General features: G+C 36.6%; 1 long non-coding RNA gene across 1 annotated transcript in view; it reads right to left on the reverse strand.

Annotated features, from left to right (window-relative positions):
- The window catches only part of LOC102161020, a 158,856-nt gene continuing 135,320 nt past the window's right edge, over positions 2,441 to 25,976 (reverse strand). The window contains exon 4 of the long non-coding RNA XR_002344279.1: positions 2,441 to 5,058. This is a non-coding gene — a long non-coding RNA (uncharacterized LOC102161020). The remainder of the gene's footprint in view (positions 5,059 to 25,976) is intronic.

Genomic DNA, 25,976 nt, shown 5'->3' on the forward strand with positions numbered 1-25,976 from the left:
GTCCATCTGGTCTAATTAATGATTTAAGGCCTGTGTTTTATTGTTGCTTTTCTGTCTGTATGATCTGTCCGTTGCAGTAAGTGGAGTATTGAAGTCCACCACTATTATTGTGTTATTGTCAATTTCTCCTTTTAAGAGTTGTCTTATATATTGAAGTGATTCTATGTTGGGTGCATATATATTTATAATTGTTACGTCTTCTTCTTGTAATGATCCTTTGAATATTATGTAATGTCCTTCTTTTATGCTTATAACATTATTTTAAGGTCTATTTTATCTGATATGAGCAATGCTACTCCAGCTGTCTTTTGATATCTTTTTGCATGGGAATACTGTCTTTCATTCTCTCACTTTCAATTTGTATATTTCCCTAGAACTGAAGTGGGTCTCTGGAAAACAGCATGTATATGGGTCTTGTTTTTGTAGCCATTCAGCCAACCTATATCTCTTGGTTGGGGCATTTAGTCCATTTACATTTAATGTAATTATTGATATGTATGTTCTTGTTGCCATTTTATTAATGGTTTTGGATTTCTGTTGCTCTTTTTCCTTCCCTTCTTCTCTTGTCCTATTTCTTGTGGTTTGATGACTATCTTTAGTGTTGTGTTTGGAATGCTTATTCTTATGTGTGTGTGTATCTACTGTAGATTTTTGGTTTGCAGTTACCATGAAGTTTTTAGATAGGAGTGTGTGTGTATATTTTTTGTTTGTTTCTTCTTTTTAGGGCCACACCCATGGCATATAAAAGTTCCCAGGGAGGGGTTGAATTGGAGCTACAGCCGCCTATGCCACCACAATGCAGGATCTGAGCCTTGTCTGCAGCCTACACCACAGCTTACAGCAAAACCAGGTCCTGCAAGTGCATTCCAGTATCATGCATTTGTACCTTCCTCGTATGATTTCTGGTTTTGGTAGCCTATTTGCGTGTGGATGATTTCCTACCTTCACTGTATGTATGCCTTTACCACTGACCCTTGTCATGTGTAATATTTTTGTTTCTAGTTGCTGCCTCTTCTTTTCAACCTAGAGAAATTCCATTAGTATTTTTTGTAAAGCTGGTTTAGTGGTGCTGAATCTTCTTGGCTTGTGCTTGTCTGCAACGCTTTTGATTTTTCCTTCAAATCTGATTGAGAGTCTTGCCAGGTAGAATAATCTTAGGTGAGGATTTTTTTTTTTCTTCTTTTATCACTTTAAGTGTAGTGTGCCACTCCCTTCTGGCCTGCAGTTTCTTCTGAAAAATCAGCTGATAACCTCACTAGGGTCCCCTTGTATGTTGTTTCTTTATCCCTACCTCCTTTCAGTATTTTATTTTTGTCTTCAATTTTGGTCAGTTTAATTAGTATGTATTGCAGGGTGTTCCTCCTTGGGTTTATTTTATATGTTACTCATTGTGCTTCCTGGATTTTAGTAATTCCTTTTCCATGTTAGGAAAGACTTCAAATATTTTCTCTGGCTTTTTCTCTCTTTCTTCTCATTCTGGCACCCATATAATATGGATATTGTTGTGTTTAACATTGTCCAGGAGTTCTCTTAGCTTGTCTTCATTTCTTTTCAATCTTTTCCCTCTTTTCTCTTCTTCATCAGTGATTTCCACCAGTCTGTCTTCCACCTTGCTTTTTTGTTCTTCTGTCTCCTGTAATCTGCTGTTGGTTCCTTCTAGTGAATTTTTTATTTTGGTTATCGCAGTTTGCATCTCAGCTTGCTTAATCTTTAAATCTTCTATTTCTTTGTTTAGAGTTTCTTGTAACTTATTGGTCTTTGCCTCCAGTTCATTTCCAAGGTCTTGAATCATCTTTACCTTTACTATCAGTCTAAAATCTGTTTCATGGATGTTGGTATTCTCTCCAGATCACCTAGCTGTTTTTCTGTTTTGTTGTGTTTTCTTGTTCCTCATAATTATCTGCCTTTTTAAAATAGATTTTTGGTGTGGTCTCCTTTTTGCAGACAATAGGATTGTAGCCGTCTTCTTTCTGATGTCTGCCCCACTTGCGTCTGAAGTTGGTATGGTGGCTTGCTGTAGGTTTCCTGATGGGATGGACTGGTGCCTGCCCACTGGTAGGTGGAGCTAATTCCTATCCCTCTGGTGTATTGGGCTTTGTCTCTGGGTGTGATCAGAGGTGGCTGTGTGCCTGGGGAGTCATTAAACAGCCTGTTTGGTGATGTGTGGAGCTGTTTTCCACCTGGTCTGTTGATTGGACTGGGGCTTCTCAGCCCCTGATTGGTGGGAACAGATTATTCCAAAATGGCCACCTCTAGAGGAAGTCACACTGATGATTATTCCCAAGGCCTTTGTTTCCAATGTCCTTCCCCCACAACAAGCCACATTCACCTCCTACTTTCCTAGGAGACATCCAAGAAGTGCAGGCAGGTCTGACCCATATTCCTAAAGAGTTTCTGCTTTGCCCTGGGATCCAGTGCAGATGAAATCCTGTGTGTGCCTTTCAAGAGTGTAGTCTCCATTTGTTCCAGTTCTGTGGAGGTCCTGAGCACAAGCAGCCTCTGGCCCTCAATGCCAAATTCCCCAGGGGTCCTCCTCCTGATGTCAGATCCCCAGGCATGGAACCTGATGGAGGGCTCAGAACTCCCACTCCTGTGGGTAAACCTCTACTATATCGTTACTTTCCAGTCTTTGGGCCACCCTCCAGGCAGGTATGGGGTTGCTTACATCATGTAATTGCACCTTGTACCATCTTTATGTGGGCTACTCTTTGTCTACTGGAGTAGGATAATTTTTTGATAGTTCCCAGTCTGTTTTGTTGAAGGCTGTTCAGCAGTTGGTTGTAATTTTGTTGCTTTTGTGAGAGAAGGTGAGCTCCAGTCCTTCTACTCTGCCATCTTAAATCCCATCTCTGTTGAATATTTTAAAAGTAAAATAATGCTTGAATCCTGTAATAAATAGAATATTTCTGTTTTTAGAGTGTAAGTATGTGTTATTCTTACCCAAATATAAAAAAAAATATTAAAATGGGCTTTTGCCCTTAGCTCTTTGTTGGATTATGAGAAACAATTTCAAATAAATCTACTGATTTTTTTTTTAGGCTATTTTAAAAAATCAATTTTAGGTTTGAAGAAAAAGTGAGTGGAAAATACAGAGTTCCTCTGCTCCCTCTGTCCCCTACCAAATCTCCCAACATAGATAATGTCCCTTATTATTATTACTATTAATGTGTTGCATTGGTGTGGTATATTTGTTACAATTAAAAAACCAATACTGATACTTTATTAAAGTGTAGTTTATTAAAAACCGTAGTTTATATTACAGTTTATTTATACAGTTCTGGGTCCTGAGAGATGTATAATGCCATGTATCCACCAGTACAGTATTATTATGGACTGTGTCCCCTCAAAATTCCTATCTTGAAATCCCAACCCCCAACATGATGGAATTTTAAGATTAGGCCTTTGGGAGGGTTAAATAAGGTCATGACTGTGGGGACCTCATGATGGTATTAATGCCCTTATACAAACAGGAGAAAAAACAAAACTTTCTTCTCTCACCCCTTTCTCTCTCCCTTGCACACACTAAAGAATGCCATGTGAGATTATAAGCAGTTAAGAGGGTCCTCACCAAAACCCAATCATACCAGTATCCTGATCTCAGATTTCCACCCTCCAGAACTGTAAGCAAGAAAACATTGTTGTTTAAATAATCCATTCTATGGCAATTTGTTATAGCAGCCCAAGTAGACTAAATATAACAACACCTGTGATGTTCTGTTCTTTCTACCCTCCCATCCTCAAAACTCCCAGTGACCACTGATCTTTTTACTGTCTCCAAGTTTTGCCTTTTCTAGAATACCATGCAATTAAAATCATATAGTGTGTCGCCTTTTCAGACTGGCTTATTTATTTAGCAATATGCATTTAAAATTCATCCAAGTCTTTTTATGGCTTGATAGCTCATTTCTTTATATTGCTTATTAGTACTCCCCTGTATGAATTTCTGTTGTATGAAGTTTATTCATTCATTCACCTAATAAAGCCTTCCTATTTCCTTCAAGTTTATATTGGTTATGAATAATACTGCCACAAACATTTGTGCACAATTTTTTTACATGGAGATAAATTTTGAAATCAGTTGGGTAATATGAATACTGTATTATATAGTAAGACTATGCCTAGTTTTGTAGGAAACTACAAAATTGTCTTTTAAAGTAGCTGTAATATTTTGCATTTCCACTAGAAATGAATAAATCATTATTGCTATACATTCTCTCCAAAATCGGTATTGTCTCTTTTTACATTTATATAGGTATATCTTTTTTGCTTTAATTTGCATTTCACAATGACAAATGGTGTTGAGGGCTTACAATATGCTTATTTGCCATCTATAAATCTTTGTTATGTTCTTTTGCCCATTTCTTAACTGTTATTTGTTTTTATTTTGTTAACTTTTATGAGTTAATATCATTATGGTAAAAGTCATTTAACTGATGTAATTTTGCAAATATTTTCTTTCAGTCTGTGCCTTGTCTTTCATTCACTCAAGAATGTATTTTGCAGGAGAGAGCATTTTAATTTTAATTAACTCTAACCTGAAGGCCAACAGAAAAAAAAAAAATCTGTTACTTCTTGTTAAAAAATTCACCTATTTAGGTCAGACTCATCAAGATAATTTCCCTTATAATTAAAGTCGACTAATTAGGGACTGCAAAGTTCCTTTACCTTTTAACATAACATATTCACAGAACTGATACAGCTTTATAGTCAGAAGTCCTGTTCACATTAAGGGGTGGTATCATACAGGGCATATACACAGAAGGTAGGATTCCAGGGGTCTTGTACAGTCCTGCCTACCAGAGGCCACCCTCTGGTACTCAACTATCCACATCCTTTACAAATGCAAAATACATTATGCCCTTTTAAGATTCCCAAGAGTTTCATCCCTTTATGGCATCAGCTCAGAGTCCACAGTCTTTTCATCTAAATCTAAGTCTCATTAACACAGAACTCCAAGGTTCAACGTTTTGTCTTCTAGTATGGATAAATTTCTTGGGTGTAATCCATTAGGTACAACAATTTGAAGCCCAATTCCTTTCCATTGATCGACCTGTGAAACTAGAGACAAGTTTTCTTATAGACAATCCAATCACATTCTAATTCTTAAATTACAATAAGACTTTCTAACCTACTTAAGGCATATATAAATGTGTAAAATTTTTCAGGGTATTGTGGAGCTTTATAAGAATAAAAACGAGGATAATAATCAAATATTAAACTTGCATTTTATAAACAAAAGTAAAAACTAATGATAAACTACTGAATTTTTAAAACATATGACACAAAGCATTGATACAACTTATATACAAAGTTGTCTTTTTAAAAATCTTACCCCAAAATGAGAAAAAGTATTCAGAAATGCAGAAATGAAAAAAGATCTTATTCATAAGTGAAACTCCTTGCCTATTAATATTTTACAGTTACCATGTATGTTGATAAGTTTATACTCTCATATAGTCCAAGTTTACAGGGCTGTAGTTTAGTAATACATGCCAAGAATTTTTTAAAAAATGTATTTATTGGGAGTTCTTGTCGTAGATCAGTGGTAATGAACCTGACTAGGATCATGAGGATGTGGGTTCAATCCCTGGCCTTGCTCAATGGGTTAAGGATCCAGTGTTGCCATGAGCTGTGGTATAGGTTCCTGCTGTGGCTTGGATCTGACGTTGCTGTGGCTGTGGTGTAGGCTGGCAGCTACACCTCTGATTCAACCCCTAGCCTTGGAACTTCCATATGCCATGCATGTGACCCTAAAAAAAAAAAAATATATATATATTATACATATTTTAATATATATAATTTAAAATATATATAATATCTATTAATGCAGCTTCATTAGTTTTAGAAATTTATTCTAAAAACTAAATGTCTTTTTTTTTTGTCTGTGTCTGTGGCATGTGGAAATTTCTGGGCCAGGAACTGCACCACAGTAGTAACCCAATCATTGCAACGGCAATGCCAGATACTTAGCCCACTGCACCACAAGAGAATTCCAAAAACTAAGTGTCTTAAGATTGCAAAATATTCAATGAAACTAATTCGACAGCAATTAAATTCAGATAAATTTCCCTGTCCAGCCATGAGAGTGTGGTAGAAGGGCTTTGGTATTAGGCAAGCACTGGATCAAATTCTAAAATTATCTATTACTTGCTATATGTTCTTGGAAAAACTGCTCGAGCTCTACTTTGTAAAATGAGGAAAAGAATAACCTTAATTCAGGGTTTTGATTTGAAGACACCTGAAATGTGGAAGCCTTGTGTCTTTTCATTACAGTGACATTTAATAAATGTGCATTCCCTTATCCTTTTATGATTTTTAGTACATGTCCATTCACTTTTCTAGAGAGGAAAGCTACTAATTTTCAGAAGGAAAGAAATGGGGGGGGTGAGTTTGTAATTGCATTCATCGAAAAATGCTTAAATCTTCCCTAAAGAGAAGCAAAATTTTAAAAAGAGGCAGAAAATATATTTCGGTCTTGCTACAAATATAAATAACATAAAAATACTTTTCTAAACTACTCAGACCAAACAGCTGAAGTGGGTCCTTCAAATTTCCTGCCAATTAAGGCAATCTTCCAGGATGTTCCTATGGGTAATATTAGGGAAGGGGATGAAGAAAATCACATCGCAACTGGTACTCTAGCATGGCTTTCATTTCTGGTCCTCTAATAAATTTATCTATACCTATGTTAAATATTAATTCATGTGACTATAATATTTCATCATAATCTTTATCATCGAACACACTGTTACTTATTATTATCACATAATTTTAAAGGGTATTTTGGGATAATAATTATTTCATATGAATCTAATGATAGTTTATCTAATTCTGAAAAAATAAATTTAGCACTAAAACAGAAAAAGCATAGATTTTTGTGTATTTGTTCAATTTGGAACCAAAGATAAACCAGAAAGATAGGAAAATGGTTTGAAAGTCATTTCTATAACTTATTAGCTGTTTTATCTTGAACATATCAGGCTCTATAAAGCTCAGTTTCAAAATCTGAAAAAACAGGGTCAGAATAAAGCATATATTGTGTCTAAAATGGAGATAATATAAATTATCAATGGTAAGGTCCTCAGTGCATATAGTAATTTATCAATAAATTTTAAAGATTATTATAGAATATAGTATACACTGGTCACTATTTAAATGTAACATTTTTGGGGAGTTCCCATTGTGGTTCAGTGGTAACGAACCCAACTAGCATCCATAAGGATGCAGGTTTGATCCCTGGCCCAGCTCAGTGGGTTAAGGATCTAATGTTGCCATGAGCTGCAGTGTAGGTTGAAGATGTCGCTTGGATCCTGCATTGCTGTAGCTGTAGCGTAGGCTGGCAGCTACAGCTTTGATTCCATCCCAAGCCTGGAAACTTCGATATGCCATGGCTGTGGCCCTAAACAAAGGCAAACAAAAAAAGAGAGAACAGCAGATACCATATGATATCACTTATATATAGAATCTAAAATATGGCACAGATGAACCTATCTACAGAATAGAAATAGACTCACAGATATGGACAACAGACTTGTGATTGCCAAGGAGGAGGGAGAGGAAGTGGGATGCACTGGGAGTTCAGGCTTAATAGACGCAAACTCTTAAATTGATAATGGACAGGCAATGAGCTGTTGTATAGCACAGGGAACTATGTCTAACCACTTGTGATGGAACATGATGAAAGGTAATATGAGAAAGTTTGTATAGATGTATGACTGGGTCACTTTGCTGAAAGAACAATGTAAATCAACTATAATAAAAAACTTAAATAAAGAAAAGGGAAAAAATGGCTGCACAATTTTAAGAATGCCTTGTTAAGCACCAACTACACGTTCTTATTCAATCATCATAAATTAAATTATTTCTGATACTTAACATACTTAACAATCTTTTATATTATTTCATTTGCAGAATAACTTCTTAATAATACATTATTCTTTTGATTCATTATTAAATTCCATTAGCTTTGTTTTTGTTACGGTAGTAAAATTATGTCAGAATTCATAAAATTAAATATGAAGCTCTTGAAAATTGCCTGCCCTCTCAGCATACCATGGGATAATGTCAAATGCAAGTTTTGTAAGAGAACGAGCCTTGATTTATTTTCCAGTGCAGCATTCCCAGCACTTCAACTGTGTGACAGAACAAAATGTTTAATTAATGTTTGTTGAAAAAATTATCATACAAATTGTTATAATTTGGCTAGAACTCATTTGTGAAAGATCTAGACCTGTTCTCTTTTTAAAGGTAGTATTTTATTTACTTTTCTAATCCATTTTACTTATTTTATTTATTTATTTATTTATTTTTGTCTTTTTTTCTAGGGCTGCTCCTGTGGCATATGGAGATTCCCAGGCTAGGGGTCCAATCGGAGCTGTAGCCACCAGCCTACACCAGAGCCACAGGAACGTGGGATCCGAACCGCGTCTGCAACCTACACCACAGCTCACGGCAATGCTGGATCCTTAACCCACTGAGCAAGGCCAGGGATTGAACCCGCAACCTCACGGTTCCTAGTCGGGTTTGTTAACCACTGCGCCATGACGGGAACTCCTCTAATCCATTTTAGATAATTAGTCCTTTAATTGTTTTTCACTTTGGATCAGTTTTTGTAATTTGTGTTTTGCCAGGAAAAGTATCCATTTCTCTAGGTCAACTAATGGCATATACCTTTGAACTACTTATCAATCTAACAGTTTAACAGACACCTTAATAAATGAATAATTTAAAAGTTTATACATTTTGGAAAATTAGAAGTTTCATACTTTCACAAGATTTTCAAATATCTCAGTAAAAAGTACTTCTGTAATTTTTATATACAATGCTGACACATTAGTCTACTGTTCCTATTGTTCTTAAAAAATTACAAATATTTTCTTTGACTATGCACTAAAGTCTAAAATGAGGAGACATTTTCTCTCTTGCAAAGGCCTATGCACTTTTCCTCACATTTTTTTTTTTCAAAGACAATTTTGTCAGGAAAAGAAGAAAACAAGACAGAAAGTCTACCTTTATTGACTGAATGTGTATGTGTGTATGTGTGCTGAAATAAAGATAGAAATAACTGTCATCTATAAATCATTATTATTCATAATAAACATTTAAGCATAGTATTTGTCTCTTCATCCTAAGCTATTTATATCATTGAACTACAAGCACATGGGTTTCCATTTGTTTTATCTCTCAAAACACGAGCACAGAGACTCCATAATAAACTGGGGTCAGAAAATTCCTGAAAGAGAAAATCTTCCTTAATGGAAACATCTTTGAAAAATGCTGACAATTCATTGAAGTAGGAAGTCAACCTTAATGTAAACCTTTGAAAAATGTTGACATAAGAAATATTTCACAAATACCAGTGTAGTTTTCATATCTCTTTAAAGAATGGAAAATTCTATTTGCATATATCATTTAATATTATTAGAAATTATTGATTCATTGATTTTAGGATGAAAAAGTGGGCCATTCAGTTAAATGTGTAATTTACATGAGGTTTTGTAACAAAGCCAAAAGATGCATTTAATCTGACGGCTTTGTGGAAGGCATATTTTCATTTTGAGACCATAGTTTTATTTGTAGGAGTTACTTATTTATTCCCTTTCCCTCTGAGGAGATTTAAGAAAGGACCAGTGTTTTAGTATTTGAGGTCCCTTGATAAATTTGATGTTTGAGGCTATCTCTTATGATGAAGGGTACTTTATTTTTAAAGTAATGTTATATATCCACATCATTTTAAAGTCTACCATAGGATTTATACCATTAAAAAATAGGAAACTCATTCTTTCCTGCTTTTTAATTTTATTACTCAGAAACAAATGTTTTCAGTACTTGTTTTTGAACCCACTTCCTATTTCTGTAGTTTAACATCTATTTATTGGTTTATTCTCTTTAGCTACACACTGAATTCTGATTTTCAACTCTACTAACCAGTAATAATGTGCTGATTTTATGACCTATGAGTCTACCTTTTTATATGCCCATATTATATTTACATGATTGGTTTCATAAGATTGTGTAACTGGATCTTTGGTATGAGATGTATTTTGAAATTTTTCCCATGTCAGTAGTCATTTATTAAAATTATTTTAATTGCTGCATAGTATTTCACCATAGGGTTGCTTCAGTTTATTTTTAAAATATCCTAGTGTTAGAAATTTACCTTTTATTCTAATGATTTTTTTAAATTCAGTTACACTTCTGTTATCTGTGCATCACTGTTCTGAAAAATTTACTCAAATCATAGCTTAGAAACTGAGCCTACTCAAAAAAAAAAAAAAAAAAAAAAAGCCTACTCCCTACCCTCTCCACACACAGATCATATAATCTATGTTAGGACAACCATCTTCTTTTTACAAGATAAAGCCTAGGGAGCTCATGTCATGAAACAGTGGAAATGAATCTAACTAGGATCCATGAGGCTGCAGGTTCGATCCCTGGCCTTGCTCAGTGAGTTAAGGATCTGGCATTGCCGTGAGCTGTGCTGTAGGTTACAGATGCAGCTCAGATCTGCTGTTGCTGTGGTATAGGCGGGTGGCTACAGCTCCAATTTGACCCCTAGCCTGTGAACTTCCATATGCCATGGGTGCAGCCCTAGAAAGAAAGAAAAAAAAAAAAAAATATAAAGCCTAGCAGAAAACCACTCAGAGCTTAATAAGTCATATGAATTAGAAGAGCTTCAGGGATGCTGTGTTCAGAGAATTGCCCCCAGAAGTAGATAGATAACAGCCAAAATTAACAACTAGTAAAGAAAAGGGGGGTGGAAATCAAGATAGTAGAATAGAAGGATATTCACCTCCTCTTCCAACAAATACGTCAAAAATACATCTACAGATTTAACAGTTCTTACAGAATTCCTTCTGAATGCTAGAAGATCTCAGAATCAAAGCAGCTAGAAAGATCACCATGTAACCAGGCAGGACAAAAGGGGGATAAAAGGAACTGGGACAGAACCCGTGCCCCTGGAAAGGAGATCTGAAGGAAGAAAGGTTACCTAACCCTGGAAACCTCTGTCACTGGCTAGAAGATCAGCTGGGTTAGAAGAGATTCAGAGGAGAGTTCAACAGGCAGGAAAAAGAGACCAGCACAGACATATGTGGACACCTGGCTGCATGTCCTCACCTGAAAGGGAAGAACCTGCAATCCAGAATAGTCTACCCAGCAATTATCATTTAGTATAGAAGAAAATATAAAGAAATTTCTCAGACAAGCAAAAATTCAAAGAATATAGTAATACTAAAACTATCCTAAAGGTAATACTGAAAGTTCTCTAAATAGAAAAATTTATAGAAAAACAAAATCACAACATGAGAAACAAATTTTTGAAAGAATTGTAGATCACTTCAATAAGCTGGTATATAAATTTTAAAAAGTTAAAATAATGTTGCAAAAGTAACTGCAACTATAAAGAACAGCAAAAGGTAAACATAAAGATGTAAAATACAATATTAAAATCATAAGGTGCAGGGGACAGGAGTTGAAAAATAGATTTTCTTAGAATGTGTTAAACATATATGACTACCAGTCTGAAGCAAATAGATATCCAGTATATATCATAATGGGTTAACACACTTGAAAAACAGGGTAACCTCAAATCAAAAGCATACAGTATATTCACAAAAATGGAAGAGAATTTAAGCATAATACAAAGGAAAACCATCACACCACAAAAGGAAAAAGGAGAAAGAAACAAAGAAGAAATACAAAAATCAACTGAAAAATAAAGTTTAAAATGACAATACATACATAAGTAGCAATAATTACCTTAAATTTCAATGGACTAAGTGCTCTGATCAAAAGACACAGAGTGACAGACTGGATAATAAACATGAATGTACTGTGAACAATTATATGCCAATAAATGGAATGACCTAGAAGAAATGGACAAGTTTCAAGAAACACTTAGCCCACCAAAATAGAATCAAGAAAAATTAGACGACTTGACTAGACTGATCAGTAGAAGTGAAATACAACCTGTAATTTAAAACAAACAGGCAAACAAAAAACTGCCTGCAAACAAAAGTCCAGGACTATATAGCTTCACTGGGGAATTTTATCAAGCTTACAAAGAAGAACTTGAATGAATCCTTTTTAAAATCTTCCAAAAAATGGAAGGGGAAGGAACATTCCCAAAGTTATTCTATGAAGTCACCATCATCCTGATATCAAAACCAGAAAAAAATACTACCAATAAAGAAAATTAAAGTGAGTTCCTGTGTGGATCAGTGGGTAAAGAATCCAACTAGTATCCCTGAGGATGTGGATTTGATCCCTGGGCTTAGTGAGTTAAAGATCCAGTGTTGCAGCAAGCTGAAGTGTAGGTCGCAGATACAGCTCAGATCCCATGTTGCTGTGGCTGTGGTGTAGGCTGTTAGCTGTAGTTCCCATTTGACCCCTAGCCCGGGAACTTCCATATGTTGCCTGTGTGGCCCTAATAAGAAAAAAGAATAAAAGAGAAAAATTATAGGCCAACATTTGATTAGTATAGATGCAAAAATCCTCAACAAAATATTAGCAAATCAAATCCAACAACATAAGAAAAGAATTATACACCATGATCAAGTTGGACTTATCTGAGGGTCATAAGAATGGTATGTACAAATCAATGTGATATACCACATCAACAAAAGAAAAGAGAAAAATCACATGATAGTTTCAATTGATACAGAAAAAACTTTGAGAAAATTCAACATCCATTCATGATTTAAAAACTCTCATTGAAGTGATTATTGAGCTCGAGGGAACATATCTCAGGATAATAAAAGCTATTTGTGAATAACAGCCAAAATAATGGTGAAAAGCTGAAAATCTTGCCACTAATATCTGGAATAGGACAGGGATGTCACCTCTCACCCCTTCTATTCAACATGGTATTGGAAGTCCTAGCCACAGCAATTAGACAAAAATAAATAAAAGGTATCCATATTGAAAGGGAAGATATAATGTTATCATTAAATGCAGATGACATACTATATATAGAATGACCTAAAGACTCCATCCAAAAACTATTAGCCCTGATAAATCCAGCAAAGTAGCAAGATACAAGATTAGCATACAGAAATCTGTCTTTTTAACAATAAATTATCAGGTAAAATTAAACATAATCTCCTTTAAAATGACATTAAAAATAGAATATTTAGGAAGACACCTGACCAAGGAGGTAAAGACTTAAGTTATGAAAACTATAAAACATTGATAAAGGAAATTGAAGATGACTCAAAGAAATGGAAAGACATACCCTGTTCTTTAGTTTGGAACAATATTGTTAAAATAGCCATACCACTTAGAGTAATCTACAGATTTCATTTGATCCCTATCAAATTATCTATGACACTTTTTTCACAGAACTAGAACAAGTAATCCTAAAATTTAAATGGAAATGCAAAGGACCCCACATTGCCAAAGCAATCCGAGGAAAAAAGAACAAAGCAGGAGGCATAACCCTCCATACTTGAGACAATAATATAAAGCTACGGTAATCAAAACAGCACGGTACTGGCCAAAAAATAGACATACAGGTCAATGGAACACAACAGAGAGCCCAGAAATAAACCCACACACCCTTGGTCAGTTAATCTTCAACAAAAGAAGCAAGACTCCACAATAGAGAAAAGGCAGTCTCTTCAAGTGGTGTTAGGAAAGCTGGACAGCCACATATAAATCAATGAAGTTAGAATACTCCCTCCCACCCTACACACAAACTGAACATGGCTTAGAGGTTTTTTTTTTTTTTTTTTGCTTTTTTGGGCCACACCTGTGGCACATGGAAGTTCCCAGGCTAGGACTGAATCAGAGCTGCAGCTGCTGGGCCTACACCACAGCCACAGCAACATGGCATCCAAGCCCCATCTGAGACCTACACCACAGCTCATGGAAGTGCTGGATCCTTAACCCACTGAGTGAGGTCAGAGATTGAACCCACATCCTCATGGATACTAGTTGGGTATTATACTAGTTGGATCCTTAACCCACTGAGCCACAATGGGAATGGCTTAAGATTTAAACATAAGATTTGATACTATAAAACTCCTAGAAGAGTAGATAAGCAAAACATTCTCTGACATAAATTGTAGCAATGTTTTATTATGTCAGTGTCTCAAACAATAGAAATAAAGGCAAAAATAAATAAATGGGACCTAGTCAAATGTAAGCTTTTACAGAGCAAAACAAACCAAACCATAAACAAAATGAAAAGATAATATACAGACTGGAAGAAAATATTTGCAAACACTGCAACCAACAAGGGCTTCATTTCCAAAATATACAAATAGCTTATACAACTCAATTCTATGTAGGGTTTTTCTAAGAAGTTCCATATTCTTTGTACAGATTTTAGATTTAAAACAGAAACATAATTACCCCAATTGAAAAATGAGCAGAAGACCTAAATAGATATTTCTTCCAAGAAGACATTCAGAGGGCCAGTAGGCACATGAACATATATTCAATTTCACTAATTACTAGAGAAATGCAAATCAAAACTACAATGAGATATGACCTCACACAAGTCAGAAGGACCATCATTAAAGAGTGTATAAATAACAAATGCTGGAGAGGGTGTGGAGAAAAGAGAACCCCCTAACACTCTTGGTGGGAATGTAAATTGCTGCAGCCACTATGGAGAATAGTATGGAGGTTCTTTAAAAGACTAAAAGTAGAGTTATCATATGATCCAACAATCCCACTTCTGGCATATACAGAGAAAACTCTAATTAAAAAATACACATGCATCCCAGTATTTTAGTAGTGCCAGAGATATGGAAGCAAACTAAATGTCAACAGCAGATGAATTGATAAAAAAGGTATGGTACGTATGAATATACACACTAACACACACAATGGAATACTATTCAGCCATTAAAAAGATGAAATAATGCCATTTGAAACAACATGGATTGGCCTAGAGAATATCATACTAAGTGAAATAAGCCAGGCAAAGAAAAACAAATAACATATCACTTAACATGTGGACTCTAAAACATGACACAAAGGAACATATTTATGAAACAGAAATAGACCCAAAGATATAGAAAACAAACTTAAGGTTACCAAAGGGGAAAAGGACAGGAGGAATAAATTAGGAATTTGGGATTAACAATTTGGGATTAACATGTATACATTGCTATATGTAAAATGGATAAATAACAAAGTCCTACTGTATAGTACAGTGAACTATATTCAATATCTTGTAATTACTTATAATGGAAAAGAATGGAATGTCTTTTCCATTATAGATTATTATGTATATAGGTTTATAATAAGTATATAAACCTATTTTATATAAAATTATATAGGTATATAAATCTATATTATGTATATAGGTTATATATATATATATGAATCACTTTGCTATATTCCAGAAACTAACACATTGTAAATCAAATATATTTCAATAATTAAAAAAAGAAGTAAATTAACATCAGAATTTAAAAATAGAGTAGGCAGAATTGTTTTAACTTAAAAGCAAATATTTCTACAGTCCTGTGTAGCCCATCAATAAGTCACTATATTGCAATATGAAACATAAAATCTTTTTTCTAATGAGGACTGTTAAGCCATAGTAAAGGTACAACTGATTTTGATAGTGCAGTTCGAGAATGAAAAAATTACATAAATGTAGGGTGATAGAGTCATAGGAGATCCGACTCCTATGGAACTTCCTAAATCCTATGGAATTTCCTGGATGATGGAGTTTCTTTTATTATAAGGAGGTGACTTTGTGGGCTCCTATATGGGTTCTCGTCACCAGAAAGACCAAAATATGGTTAGAAACTTGGAAATTTTAGCCCCACCTCCCATTCTCTGGAGAGAGGAGAGGGGCTGGAAATTGAGTTAGTAATTATATCTATGTGATGAAGCCACCATAAATATCCCTAAAGTACGAAGTTTAGAGATCTAGGTTGGACAGCCATGTGACAGGAGGGGCCACACTCCAATTCCACAAAGACAAAAGCTCCTGTGCTCAGAACTCTCCCTGAACTTGTACTATGTTATCTCTTTATCTGGCTATTTATTTGCATCCTTTAAAATATCAGTTGTAATAAGCTGGCAATAATAAACTTTGGGTTCTGTGAACCATTCTAGCAAATATTCAACTCAAGGACAAAGTATTGAGAATATCCAATTTGTAGCTACTTTGAGCAAAAGTTGTCGTTAACCTGGGGACACACTCCTTGCTATTGGCATCTGAAAGAGAGGTCAGTCTTGTGAGATAAATACCTTAACCTGTGGGTTTTATGCTAACCTTGGCTAATGTCAGAATTCAATTGCAGGACACCTAGCTGATGTTAGACAATCGAGTGTTGAGGGAATATCTCCCACACATCTGGCTACAGAAGTGTTCTCTCTGAATAGCAGAGGAGAAACCCATTTTCTTTTCCTTTATGATGTAAAAAAGATAAGAGCAGGGACTTTGAAAAAGGCAGGTCTGCTTTTGATCAGTGACCAACTGAATGACACTGTACACATTAAATGGACATTACTAAATTTCAATCTTTTCAAAATTAGAATGAGCATATATATTAAGAAATATGGGTACTGTATCCAAAAAATCCTGGCATTTAGTAAAAATTTAGTAAACGAATCTTATCAGAATTGTGCACTGATACTGCATTCTTCACACTCTGACAATGGAATAAATGTAAAGTTACATTACAACAGAAAAAAATGTTAAAACATTCTGTTCACCTCACAAAGTTCATAAGAGTTTTAGAACAAGTCTTCATAAATAATTCTTAGCACTCTATATTTTGAAATACTTTAAAAATTAATTCAATATGGAAGTATACTATCTCTTCCTCCACGGCTGAAGTAATAACTATACATAATTATGTTTGAGCAATTCAAACACTCTTCGAAGGTCCAATTTCTGCTTAGCATTTTGTTCTCCATATGTGAAGCTTCTACTTGGTCTTGCAATGTAGCAGTGAAATCACAGACACATTTATGGTGCCTTCAGGTTGGAGAATTCTCCTTGGTAAATGCACACATGGATATTCTGACAAAACAGCATGAGTATAAATGTAGTTGACATATCCACAAGGATATGGGATTATGAAGTTTGTGGTTTAATTACATTAAGAATAGAATTTGAGCCATTCTCCAATTTATTCAAAAACACATCACTTTAATGAGGTTTCAATGGACTGTGTGCTGAAGGCATAGTGTTAAAAGCAAAGAGGTCCTGTTCTTTCTCTGCAAAGCAAAATCATCAATCAGGACCATGATTAAATGCTATGTGAAGAATAGCTTCCATAAGTCTAAGTCCTCATTATATTTCCTTCTGATTGCAAAGAATCTATGTGCCAAACAGGTTTTTTTGGGTAAGTACCAAGACACAATAAGTGCTAAGCATGGCCAGGGAGTCTCTTGCAGGTGAATCAGTAAATTGATAAATGTGAGGAGGGTGTGGGGTGTGTGTGCGTGTGTGGGGGGGTGTCTGCTAGCTTCTTTCAATCCAGTAATCATGCCCATCACCTGGTGCCTGTTTTGTCTGAATGAAAGTGATTAATATGTATACTGGCTGGAGAATTTGAGAAACATTGAACTATTCATTCTTTCATTCATTCATATAATAGGTTGTGGTCTTATACTAAGAGATGAGGATATAAGGTATAAAGTATATATACAAGTCTTTCTGAAGCTGAATTTTCTGGAAGAAATGGACACATCAAAGAATCACGCACTCCATGTCATTCTACTACTGTGGTAAGTACTTCTAAAGAGAAGAACATGGGATTTTAGGAGAGTAATATTGAGTGGTTTATACACTTAAGGAGAGTGGGAAAGGATCTCCTAGGAAAGTAGTATTTGACCTGAAGGAAAATAGGAATTAAGCACAGAGCAGAACTTATGTGTTCACATTTTTGTGACTACATTTAACTACTTCGGGGGGAAAAATCACCAGTTTAGGGATGGCCATCGATGAAACAGGGGGATTGTTCTTTTATATGAGGAAGATCTTTCCTAAATTTATCCTATCTTCTATTTTTTTTATCTTATTTTCCCTCATTCAAACATTTGGATAGATGATTCGCTCAAAGGAATATGGAAATAAACTTGTGAAGCTCTTAGGAAACTACTGTAATTTAAATCCACAGGTACTAACATTAAATTTGGAAATCCTTTCCCCAGAAGGTTTAGTTTCACTTTGTGCCTCTGAACTCCTGGCCAGGTAGGAATAGAGAACAACACATATAAAGGCTCAATCTTTTTAAAGAATAAATGAAAGCCATTTTCTCTGATAGAATATTACAATAAAATGAAACTTTAGGGGAAAAAAATCTTCTCATTACAACTTTCTTAGCTTGCTTTTGGTTAAATCTGTGAATCCAGAAATTTAAGAAGATAATTCAAATGAATTTTATGAGTTTCTCTAGCTACTCACATTTCTCTCTAAATGTTAAATTCAAATAGTCTAAAGATCATGCAGATTTATAATCAAACCAACTAACAGCTAAGAAAGCATATCATTTTAGTACTTATGAATTTAGACTTGCCATTTGAGGGAATATTAGGAAATAATTTGTAATTATATTCTTTCATTAAAAATATATACTTCATGTTCCTGTACAACCAGTCACCCTTGCATTAACAGGTTCAAAATTATGATTCTATTTTTTAGGTTTCTATGAATTTGTGTTTACATTCTTTTCAAATACAAATACAAATTTGGAAAGATCTCTTAAGTTTATCCACCTCATTCTTTTAAACCCTGGAACTCAATCTAAAATTTATAGTGTGGTGGTCTCTTTATTTTGTTTAAATTTAAGGTATAACATAATTCCATTTTAATCTATGTAACCAATGTTTCCCTAACTCTTACCTGTCCATTAATACTAATGGGTTTATAGGGAACCAGATTTGACTGGAATTTTGCATATGTCATTTAAACATCCTTCACATATCTGGTACTGTGCTAAAGGCATCTCTCTTATGGTCATGAATAAGCTCATTACTGCCAAGTTTAAGTATCTGCCAATATGACGGACATCTAAGGTGACAGATGGTTTGAAGAACTATCCCTTCTTTATGCTATGTTTTATAGGTTATCCAAACGGTACTGCTTGTTTCTTCACAAATTTATAGTGTTACAATGAAGAAGCTTTCTCATATCTGACTCATAGTCTCCCTACACTCTATAGGGATTCTTTGTCAAATATGGGCTATTACATAAGGTACTTCTGAAAGGTCCAGTGTTATATTTAAAACCCCTTGTCTGGTGTGTCTTTTCCTGGGCCTCATTTGCCTCACTGATTCCTGTTTACTTAGGAAAAATCCTTCAAGAGGCCCTTTGATCTTGCAGGTAAATAAACTTCTGGTAAGGTCACCCATCAGTTCACTATAGATGCCAAACGGGAATGAATTCTAGATTTGGGCTCAATCTGAGACTTTGACTAAATGCCTATGAAGTCCTGAACACCACATCCAACACTGAGAACTCAGAAATACGAGACACAGGTCCTATTCTAAAGTGGCTTAAAAATCTACCTGGAGATTTTAGTCACACAAATAATTTCAATGCATGTGAAAGTTAAAACAATAGAGATGCTGTGTGCTATGAGGGTGCACGGAAACTGATCACTAACTTTCCAATTATTATCTTACTTTCAGGCTTGATTTTTTTGGGGGAAGGAGGGTATTGTTTTGTCTGACATGTGATTTGCTTCATCTATGAGTCCCGCAGAATCTTTAAATAAAATTGAAGGACACATTTATTTTGAAAGAGAAATAAACTAATTTATGTTGTGAGACATGTTTTTATGATATTTTCTTAGCCTCTTTGCTGAAAACTCCATCTTGTCCTTCCTTACTTTGTCCCGTCTTCCTGCTTGAGAAACAGTCACGGTGATGATAAATGACTTAAGCTTAAGAACAAAGACCTAAAGGCATGGGTTATTCGTGGGGTCAGCTGAACAAGGACATAATACAATGGGCAGCCGGACCTATGCAGATTGCAACGCCATTTGCACAAGCATGATAGGTTCTCTAAAGAATAAGAGAAAGAGGAACCTCATGACCAAGGGGTTTATGAGTGGTCGTTAACAAAATATACATTAGAAAAGAGAACCAAGGTGCAAACCTAGGCACCCAGGGTTGCCACAAACAGGCATGCCCTTTGCAGAAGCACAGTGAGGATTCTCTGAAATGTTATGCATAGATAGCTAACTCAGATGCTAATGATTCTTAAATGCCTAAAGTTTAGAGTAAAAGCTTAACCATCTACCAGCTAAGTGAGTTTTAAAATAATAAAAGAACTTATAAAATAACAATAAAAACCCCTATATCCTGCACCTACAACCCCCTTCTCACAGGACAGTCATCCTCAAGAGCACAATAAAAGCCGTGTGGTTTCTTGAGGCAGGGCTCTTGGTCCCTGAGACCTTGAGTCCCCCAGTTCCCGCCTTTACTTAAGATAAACGTCTCTGTGTCTTGTTTTATGTTAACTTTTTTTTTTTTCCTTAAGTTCCACAGAACCTGTTCTTCAGCCCCATCCTGCTGAGCTGGTCTCGGCAAATTTATGAGATAGCAACAAATATATGTGTATGTATGTGAATAGATTGAATGTGTACTGTGTTAAATAGTGTTTCCCAAAATCCATGTCCACCCAGAACCTCAGAATGTGAACTTAGGAAACAGGGGCTTTGCAGGGTCAAAGAAAACCAGAGCTGTACACTAATTAAAACAGTAAAGATAGGAGTTCCTGTCGAGGCGCAGCGGAAATGAATCTGACGAGGAGCCATGAGGTTTCGGGTTCGATCCCTGGGCTCACTCAGTGGGTTAAGGATCTGGCGTTGCCGTGAACTGTGGTGTAGGTCTCAGATGTGGCTTGGATCTGGCATTGCTGTGGCTGTGGTGTAGGCCAGCAGCTGTAGCTCTGATTAGACCCTTAGACTTGGAACTTCCATATGCCGTGAGTGTGGCCCTAAAAAGCAAAAAAAAAAAAAAAAAAAAAAAAAAGGCAGTAAAGATAGAATTTATTTAGTAACTATTATAATGGGGGAAAAGAACTTGAGTATAGAACAGGGCCCAATTCTGATATATAACTAATGTTCAAGGTGATGGTTTTAGTGGAGGGAAATTTACTAAGAGGAAACATCAGAATAAGCAATTCTTGAAAAATCATGATTCACAAGATTCTTGCTGAAGCCAGGCCAAGTTAATGAGATATCAAGGATGAGACTGAGCAATATAGTTGGATATACTGTAGGAGAAAATATCCTAATAAAATGTAGAAAGGAGAGACCCCAGCCATGATGACTAAGCAAAGTCTAGCCAACTGCCCCAACCAGTCCTCCCCCATTGCATCTGCTTCTATAAATTTGTTTCCGCATCTACTCCCTTGCCTGACGTCACTCCAGTCCAACTAGTCAAGCTTGGATCTGGAAGACGTAGCCCATAAAAGCCTTGTGAAACCCTTCTTCCGGGCTCAGACTCTGGAGATTGATCTCCTCTGAGCCCGCTGGCGTAATAAACCTGAGTTCTCCACCTCTCTGAGTGCTCACTTGGTTTCTCACTGGGTAAAAGAGCTGATTCACTGCAGCCACAGAGCTGCTGGAGCTGGTACGCTACAGCCACGGGGCTGTCACAGAGCTGATACGCTGCAGCGCAGGGCTGCTGGGTATCTGCCATAACAATACAAGATGATCATATACCAAGGATGAGAAAGATGACTTAGGAGGTCTTTGCTAAGCCTGAGCTGGGCAGGCCCAAGACAGGATTTGGGACAAGGTTGAAGACTAGTCCAGAAAAGATCTCAGATGAACCTGACTAAAGTTTGGTCAAGAGGATCTTTTTTGTTTTTATCAGATGCAATTCACATGAGGTCATAAGAGATGAGAGTGGGCCTTAAATCCACTATGACTAGAGCTTTTAAAAGAAGAGTCAGAGACACAACCACATGGGTAAAATCATGTGATTATGAAGGCAGAAACTGGAGTGATTCATCTACACGCCAAGGAACTCAAAAGGACTGCTGACAACTGTACCCAAGAGGCTCCTGTGGGGCTCGTGGGCACAAAAGCCTTCCTCTGTCCCTCACTTCCTATTTTTAGAAAATGGGCCTCATCAAGCCTCCATGACCCTCCCTGAGTTCCAAGAGGCAGCTTCAAATAGTTGCTGATCAGGGAAGGAAAGGGATGCAAAGACAAGGGAGAAGTAAAGCAACAACAGTACAGTTTTAGGGCAGGATTCTGGTTCCCTCTCAAGGGACACACACAATGATGTAGGCATCTTGTACACCTAAGAGAAAAGTGAGATTCCTATGCCTCTGTTAGAAATGAATATTTTGAAACTGAACAGCTTGGAGCCCTTCTTGGTGTTTCTCCCTAGTTGGACTGCACCACAAACACAATCACGTGTAAGTTAACTTTCTGTATCTGTCTCCTATCTAGGCAGTATCCTGGACCACCACCACCAGAATCTTGTCTAGATTTCATGACTAAGATTTCCCCAAAGAAAGAAGAATGCAAGTCTGCCCCAATCTTGATTCTTATAGGAAACCCGGTTTTTCTCCTTTTAGACTATAAAACTCCCTGCAGTTCTTCCCCAGACGAGGGCACAGTCTTTAAGGCATTAGCCTGCTGTGGCCTCCTTTGCCTGGCAGAGCAATAAAAGCTATCTTTTTCTCCTTCACTCACAACTCTGTGTCTGCATTTCTTATTCAGTACTGGTAGACAGAGGCCTAGTTTTGACAACACGACCACTAGATGCTAGGAGAAAGGCAAGGAAATCTTCTGCCCTAGAGCCTATAGAGGAAGCATGACCCTCCAAACACCTTGATTTTGAACTTCTAGGCTCCGTAACTATAGAAGGCTAAATTCTGTTGTAACGACAACTCTGTTGTTGTAAGATACCAAACTTGTGGTACTTTGTTATTTTAGCACTAGGAAACTAACATATGGTATTGTATCTCTGAGAGTGGAAGGACAAGGAGGGTTGAAAAGGACATGAATCATAGTACCACCTGTAAGGTTCATCCCAGGAAAAACAAGACTTAGCTCTAGGCTCTCGCCTAGCTCCTGGAGAGACATGACGAAGACATGAGTAAGTCTCCCCCGAAATCGCGTGACCCAATCTTCAAGACTACCTCACCCAGGAGAATGTCTGTTCACATCCTACTAACAGTTCTCCCAAACTGATCGGTCTGTTCCTTTTCACCCTATTTTACATAAGAAACAGGCAATGGCTTCTGCACAGAAACCCCCTTTCTTGGCGCTCACATATAACCTCCTTCCTCCCCTTGTGACTCAGCCCGGCTAACAAAGTCTTTTATGCCTGAACATGAGTCTCGTCCTTTCGGCCGACCTCACACCAACAATGCTTTCTGTTTCATGAGGCAAGGCTGAATGAAACCTGGAGTATGGTAAAGAAGGGGATTTCACATTGTACATTTTCTGTAATTCTTTCACATGGTGGGATTATATAGGTACCTCAAGCTCTCAGCTTTGTGTTTTCAGAAGTATGTACATATAGCATTACTCCAAAAAGGAAAGGCCTGTATATGATGGGTGTGGGGAAATGGGGAAAGTTTACAGCTTCCTCAGCAGAAAGCTAAGGACGTCTCCATGTGCATCAGTTAAGTAAACATCACCATGTTTTAGTTTTTACCTTTTCACTACTGCCGGGGACAGACCCTGAGATGTTATGAATATATGGAACTAGTGGGAAGCTTAACTTTCGCTTTTCTATTTTAAAATTTGAGTTCTTTTCTTTCTTTCTTTTTTTGGTCTTGTTGTCTTTTGTTAGAGCTGCACCGGCGACATACGGAGGTTCCCAGACTAGGGGTCCAATTAGAGCTGTTGCTGCTGGTCTACACGAGAGCCACAACAGCACCAGATCCGAGCTACGTCTGTGACCTACACCCCAGCTTGGGGCAACACTGGATCCTTAACCCACTGAGCAAGGCCAGGGATCGAACCTGCAACCTCATGGTTCCTAGTTGGATTTGCTAACCACTGAGCCACGACAGGAACTCCTATTTTCTGTTCTATATAAGGTGACTCCTCATGTGCAGGCATAAACCTGACAGTGCACATCAGAAGGAGAAAAGACCAGTTTTCATTCGTTCATTTTGTGACTTCTATCTGGTGTCCTGTGTGGGTTATGATGAAAATAAATATTTGAACATTTAGCTTCAGAGAAGAAAGTGTATAGTTAGATGCTCCATGGAGGCAAGGATTGTTATCCCTTTTGTTTACTGATGCATCCTCACCACTTTGAAAAAAAACCTTTGCACATACTTACATTAGGTAAATATCTGTTGATAAACAAATGAATACATATAATAACGCATATAATAATTCATGATTTAACTTCCACTAGGAATTGTTATCTCTGCCTTTTGTCAAGAGTGCTAGGGAAATTATATAAATGACATTGACCCAGATATTAAAGCATAAACAAAATTCTGCATATAAACTTTCAGGAAAGATCCTATTTTCAGAAAACCAAATTTTAGGCTGACTATAAGTTTTTTTAATATGTGCTTCCTATTTCACCCATTAATTTATCTCCCTAGGTGAAACAGATTACTAATAAATTACTATAGTTTGCAAATCTCTAATCATCTTTATTAATTATTAAGGGTGTGATATTCTACAAAGGCATAATTGCACTAACATAATCTTTTAGTATCCAAAAGATTATATTTGGTGACTTACAATTTTTCATTCTTTTAGCATACCTGTTTCACTGGAAATTGCTCTTTTATTACCGATTGGTTATATTTTACTACAAACTATTAAGAATGCTGACATATTTATTAGATCTATGGTGTGCATTTTTTTTCTTTTTAGGGCCACACCCATGGCATGTGGAAGTTCCCAGGATGGGGTCGAATCAGAGCTACAGCTCTACAGCTGCCGGCCTATACCACAGCCATGGCAATGTGGGATCCGAGCCACATCTGTGACCTACACCAGAGCTCAGAGCAATGCTGGATCCCGGACCTACTAAGCAAGGTCAGGAATCCAACCCACATTCTTGTGGATGCTAGCTGGATTCATTTCCACTGCACCACAATGGGAACTCCTATCTATGGTATTTTTTTAGATTTATAAATGTATGTGATAAAACCCCACATTTTAAAAAGTTCTTAAACACACACACACACACACACACACACACACACACACACGTATGCATGTATAGGCTTCAAGTATCCTTCAAGGAGATTAAACCCAAAAGCCTCTGGCAATATCTCACTATAATTCCCCTTCCCCTACCTTGACCGGGCTGCTCACTCCCTACTAGAGAATGAATGTTGCCCATTCCTCACCCGCCACCACGTAACTTGTTCTCCATGCAAGTAAGGTATCCTGCCTAAGACCAATCAGAGGACCAAAAATGCCCCATACAGAGATCCAACAACACTCAGGCCTTGGGTGTCCCACGGGTCCACATTGTGGGGATATAAAAATACCTGTGAAGGGAGTCAGGCCACTCTTTTAACCCACACCCTTGCATGGGAGCTCTCTAACCATGTATTTTCACCTTAATAAATTTGAAAAATGCCAGACTGCCTGCCTCCACTGACTATCCAGGTGCAGCTGTAGCACTTCCCAAGCACCTGTGCCTCCAAATCCTTGGGGCGTGTGGGTAAATACCAAGAGAAATAATGCAGAGGAATCTGACACACATTCATATACACTATATGTGTACAGTGAGGTGTCACAGATTACTGGTTGTTCAAAAGAAAGCAAATAGGTATCTTTCACATAATTCTAGATTTTATAGCTCTGCATGTACTTTTCTGTATCACAGTAGAAAATATAGTTACAGATTTTGGGGGGTTTCATTATATATCAAAGGCCGGCCACATTAGAAATAAATTCCATCTTTAACATCACTAGAATATATAATAGGAAAATTACAGTGCTTAGAATGATTTCTGCCACTGAAGTAAAGATAGGTTCAAAGATAATTAAATAACTTTCACTTCAATGGTTTCTGGTTAGAGCTATAATGAGCTTTTCATGAGA

The sequence above is a fragment of the Sus scrofa genome, chromosome 5 (assembly GCF_000003025.6).
Source record: "Sus scrofa isolate TJ Tabasco breed Duroc chromosome 5, Sscrofa11.1, whole genome shotgun sequence".
Classification (NCBI taxonomy): Eukaryota; Metazoa; Chordata; class Mammalia; order Artiodactyla; family Suidae; genus Sus; species Sus scrofa.